The sequence below is a fragment of the Crocuta crocuta genome, unplaced genomic scaffold (assembly GCF_008692635.1).
Source record: "Crocuta crocuta isolate KB4526 unplaced genomic scaffold, BGI_CrCroc_1.0 scaffold143, whole genome shotgun sequence".
NCBI classification, from domain to species: Eukaryota; Metazoa; Chordata; class Mammalia; order Carnivora; family Hyaenidae; genus Crocuta; species Crocuta crocuta.
In genome coordinates, this window is record NW_027529175.1 from 3411166 (window position 1) to 3417222 (window position 6057).

Genomic DNA, 6057 nt, shown 5'->3' on the forward strand with positions numbered 1-6057 from the left:
GAGGGGCGACTGGGTGGCTCGGTCGGTTAAGCGTCCGACTTCGGCTCAGGTCATGATCTCAGGGTTCGTGGGTTCGAGCCCCGCGTCGGGCTCTGTGCTGACAGCTCAGAGCCTGGAGTCGGCTTCCGATTCTGTGTCTCCCTCTCTCTCTCTCTGGCCCTCCCCTGTTCACGCTGTCTCTATCTCAGAAATAAATTTTTAAAAAACATTTTTAAAAAATTAATCTAGAGCCAGACCTGGATTGAATCCTCGCTCCAAATCCGCTAGTTTATGTGGCTTTCGGCAGGTCACTTCCCTTATCTGACTGTCAGTGCAGAGCCTGCTCAGAATTCTCTCCCTCCGTCTCTGCTCCTCTTCCGCTCCCATGTGTGTGCTCTATCTCAATAAATAAATAAATTAATTAATTAATAATAATGAAAAGAAAACGTGTGCATCATATATGACAAAGCATTAGTTAACATCCACAGTATACAAAAAGTGCACAAATCAATAAAAAAATTTTAATTTGGAGGAAGAGCAGGAACCACAAATTACATAACAAAAGATAAAATAGTAAAAAAAAAATGTGAAAAGATGCTCACATTGCTAAAAAATTAATGCGACTGAGGGGCACCTGGATGGTTCAGTGGGTTAGGCATCCGTCTGTGGCTCAGGTCATGATCTCATGGCTCGTCAGTTCAAGCCCCAAGTTGGGCTCTGTGCTGACAGCTCAGAGCCTGGAACCTGTTTTATATTCTGTGTGCCTCTCTCTCTGCCCCTCCCCCACTCATGCCCTGTCTCTGTCTCTCAAAAACAAACATTAAAAATAATTTATAAAGAAAATTAATGATACTGAATTTTCTAATGAGGTATTTTTTGCTGACTAAATCGGCAAACATTTAAAATATAGTTACAGCTAAGGGGTGCCTGGCTGGCTGAATCTGTAGAGCAGGCAACTCTTGACCTCAGAGTCATAAGTTTGAACCCCATGCGTGCGTGGCATAGAGTTTACTTAAAATGAAAAACTTTTAAAACTCATCAAAATATAGTTACAACGAATGTTAGAAAGAATATGGAAAAAAAGGCACTTGCACTTGCTATTGGTGGAGGTACAGCTTTTGGAAGGGTGGCAATTTGGCAATAGTCATCAAATTTTTAACATGCAATATATTTAATTAAATTAACCTTTGACCTAAAACTTCCAGTTGTAGGAATTTATAGAAACTCCCAAGTAAGCAGATAGATGTGTACAAGAGCATTTAATGACGTATTATTTCTAATAATGAAAAATTGGAAAGTATAAATGGTTAGTAGCAGAAGTCTGGTTGGCTAAATTAAAGGTCATCAATTTAGGGGCGCCTGGGTGGCTCTGTCGGTGAAGTGTCTGACTTGATTTCAGCTCAGGTCATGATCTCACCATTCATGAGTTCGAGCTCTCATAAATAAACATTAAAAATTTTTTTAAATAAGTAAACAGGTTTTTAAAAATAAAATAAAGTTCATCAATTTAATGAAATAGTATTTACATATTCAAAGGTGTAAGGTGGATTTATGTATGCTAACCTGGAAATATATACATGATACAGTACATAAAAAGGGCAAATTACACAACTGTTCATATAACATGGCTTTTAAGATTTGTACACATGGGGCACCTGGCTGGCTCAGTTGGTAAAACATGCAACTCTTGATCTCAGGGTCATGAGCTCAAGCCCAACGTTGGGGGTAGACATTACTTTAAAAATAAGTAAAAAGAATTAAAATTTGTATGTGTAAGCATTACATATGATTTAGGAAGCATAAAAATCTGGGGGAAAAAATAATGTTTGGAGTCTTTCTCTTTGGAAGTTGGAATAGTAGGTACTTTCTCTTTTTACAGCCTATATCTTTTTTTTAAATGTTTATTTATCTTTGAGAGACACACACACACACACACACACACACACACACAGAGTGTGAGTGGGGGAGGGACAGAGAGAGAGGGAGACACAATTCAAAGCAGACTCCAGGCTCTGAGCTGTCAGCGCAAAGCCCCACACTGGGCTCGAACTCACAAACTGTGAGATCATGACCTGAGCTGAAGTTGAGACACTCAACCTGAGCCACCCAGGCACCCCCAGCCTATATCTTTCATTGTCTAGATTTCGTTAGCACAAAAATACTGTTTTGTAATTTGTTTAAAGCTATAATAAAAGTTAAAGAAACAAACTTTTTTTCAATTTTGAAATGGCTGTCTGAACATATATATTTCCCTCACACCCTAAAATCTCACTGAAAAACCAGAAGAAATGGAAAAATACAGTTGAAGATGAATCATTCCGAATTCTAAATACCAAAGGCATCCAAACAGAAGAATTACTCTACCAGGTTTTGTCTTGAGATCATCTGCTTCTCAGTCATGCCCCTGGGGTTGCTGAGGCTCAATCACCGCATCCCATTGACACTGGGGCTGGTAGGTTCCAGCAGGCAGGGCAAGATTCATTGCCCACATCAGGTGGTCCCCGTGGCAGAGTGACGACAAGAGATATCACATGGTGATGTCACAACACAGGTTCTGACAAATCCCAGTTTGTATGTTTTTGAAGGATAAGAATTGTATAAAGTACCAAGTGGAAAGTGTGCAAACGTACATGCATTGGTTGTTAAGTTCAAGGACGTGACTCTTTTTAGGTGCTACGATATTGGAGTTTCAGAAATAGTCTTTACCCAGCACGGATCCGTTTCCAGAGCTGGTTCTCTGCATAAATGACCACCTGCTATAAATCTGTGACATGGTTGGAAAACTGGAAGAGATACTCCCGACAGACAAAACAGTGAGGAATTCCTGGAAGATGAGGTAAAGACCCATGAATGGGAACAAGCCCGGTAAAACGGGGACAAATGCTCCCCACCAAGCAGAAGAGAGAAGCTCCAAAAAAGGTGCATTTTCTGGACAAAACCCTGGCACAATCTGAGACAAGAAGCAAGAGGGAAGGTGACAAAATACACATGGGGACGGTTGGCCAGAAAGTTAATTAATGGAGTGACTGGGTCTCTGGTCTGTCTCCCTTGAGAGCAAACAGTCTCGCTTTTCAGCTGAAATGCCCGAGACTGCCTTAGATTGCTCACACCGCCCTCACAGATCCCCGGAGACTGGTTGCCTTTCACACACCACAGACTTATTTCTCAAAGTTCTAGAAGCTGGGGGAGTCCAGGATCAAGGCACAAGCATGTTTCGTGTCTGCTGGGAACCCACTTCCTGGTTCACAGACCATCTCCCCCTGTCCTCACAGGACAGAAGAGGTGACGGAGCTTTCTGAGGTCTCTCTCTCTCTTTTTTTTTTATGGCCACTAATCGCATTCATGAGGACTCTACCCTGGTGCCGCTAATCATTCCCCAATGTCCCCCTCCTAGAATCGCAGCACCTGAATTAAGGTGGGGGATGTAAACAGTCCACTGCCCCATGAAAATAAATAGTTCATGAAAGAGAGCGTTCAGATGAAAATCTTAAAGGTAACAACAATGGCACACAATTCAGCAAAAGGAGAACTGAGCTCCAAGAAACAGAGTTAATACAGTTAATCCCCTAGGTCAGGAGACACCAAACCACTGGCCACATCCAGCCCGCCACCTGATATTTTTAACAGCTGGAGAAAGCTAAGGATGGTGTATGCCCATGACCATTTGCAGTCGATCGGGTGATGGGGAACATGCTAACTTGGAAGCCCAATTAAGTGAAATTCATCCCCGCTCCTCCTCCCAAGAAAGAATTCCCTCCTCATTAGGAGACCCATATTACAAAAATATATGTATATTCTCAATTATGGTTTTAACTTCAGTTCAAAAGTTGTGAAAATTTGTGGAATTTGTAAGTGGCAGAGCCTGGATTTGAACCCCAGAAGCCTGTCCATTCACACCAGTGCCTCCCCAGAACATGAAGAGCCGCCTTCTGGAGAAGACAGGTGTGTTTTCTAGGGTGCTCTGAGCTTTGCTTAGGGGCCTTCCCGAAACTTCCCAAGTCTGTCCAAGGTCCATCACCATTGCTATTCAGCGCCACCTGGTGGAACCACCACTAACCGGAGCCTGACTGGCTGAGTTCGCACTCTCTTCTGCCCCCATCTCTCCGGGGCTGGTCTCTCCGGGGCTGGTCTGTCCGGGGCTGGTCTCTCCGGGGCTCCAGGCCTCGGTGTTGTCACCTTAAACCAAGGAGGGGAATGAGAACAGGAAGACCACGTAGGTGAGGCTTTCTGGCCTCGCACTGCTGGCTCATAACTGTTCAATAAGCTCATCCTGCCTGAGATGCACCTGCAATGGCTGGTTTCCAAGGTGGGTTCCAAGGGACACTTGAAATATTGACTTGGGCAGGGTTAGGGCCACTTCTCGGGACGATCTGGACCCAGCCCTTCCCAGCACCTGTTCTCTGTGGCCCTCCCCCCTCTCCGCAGGTGACCCCACGGCTCCTCTGCCCCCACCATCTATGTCCCCTCCACTGAGCTCTTCCTGCACAGAACTGGGGACAAAGTCTGTCCAGGCGTCCTTTTTACTAAGAACCACCAGCTTCTGTGGTCCTTGGTGGCCAGGGGCCAGAACCAGCTACATCATTGGAGGGGCTCCGTGCAAAATGAAAACGCAGGTACTCTTGTTCAAAAATTAGGAAGCATTTTAACATAATCACAGCAGCATTAAGCCAGCTGTGGGCCCAGGCTAAGGATCGGGGCCCTGCAAGATGCCCAGGTGACTGTCCCACAAAACCTACTGGCTGCAGGACACTGGCCAGAACACCCCTCACCCAACCCTCACAAGAGTCCTGCCCAGCGAGTGGTGTTCTCCCACTTTTAATTTTTACTTAAAAAAAAATTTTTTTTTTATAGTTTATTTATTTTTGAGACAGAGACAGACAGAACATGAGTGGAGGAGGGGCAGAGATAGAGGGAGACACAGAATCTGAAACAGGCTCCAGTCTCTGAGCTGTCAGCACAGAGCCCGACGCGGGACTCGAACCCACGAACCATGAGATCATGACCTGAGCCGAAGTCAGATGCTTAACCAACTGAGCCACCCAGACGCCCCTTGATTTTTACTTTTTAAAGTTTATTTATTTATTTATTTAGAGAGACAGAAAGAGTGCAAGCAGGGGAGGAGCAGAAAGAGAGAGAGAGAAAGAACCCCAAGCAGGCTTCACACTGTCAGTGCGGAGCCAGACGCAGGGCTCGAACCTATGAACCGTGAGATCACGACCTGAGCAGAAACCGAGTCAGCTGCTTAACCAACTGAGCCCCCCAGGTGCCCCTTTGTTTTTATTTTTTATTTATTTATTTTTTAAATTTTAATGTTTTTTTACTTATTTCTGAGAGAGAGAGAGAGGCAGCGTGAGCAGGGGAGGGTCAGAGAGAGAGGGAGACACAGAATCCGAAGCAGGCTCCAGGCTCTGAGCTGTCAACACAGAGCCTGACACGGGGCTTGAACCCACGAACCGTGAGACCATGACCTGAGCTGAAGTCGGACGCTTAACCGACTAAGCCACCCAGGCGCCCCAACTTTGTTTTTGTTTTAAATAGCAGCCATTCTAATGGGTACATTTCCACTTTTTAAATGTGGAATCTGAGGCTCGAAGGCAAAACGAATAGCTTGCCCGAGGACACAGAGCCCATTCATATCGTCAGTTCAGCTGTGAGGTGACACTGCACACTCCTGATTCGCGCTGTCACCAAGGACATCCGCTCGCCATTGTCAAGGTCCAGCGGAGAGCACAGTGGAGGACTCTGAAGGAGCCCCAGCACCACGCTCCCGAGGCCGTGGTGAGCCCCCAGCGGCTCCAGCGCGCCCCCCTCCCGGGGCCCAGGCTCTCACAGCCTGGCAGGCCCTGCCCTGCAGCGCTCACAGGCCTGCGGGCCACCCAGGCACTGCCCACCCTTCAGAGCTGCAGCGGCCCTTGCGGTGTTTGCAGCACCCCCACTCCGGCCTCTTGCAGCGTGGGGGCCAGAAGACCCGGCTTGGAGGTGAGTGAACCTGGACCCAGAATGAGCACCTACCAAAGATGGGGCGGGGCTGCACACTAGGGCCAAGCTCTGCCTTTGTTTGCCCACTTCATGCAGAAG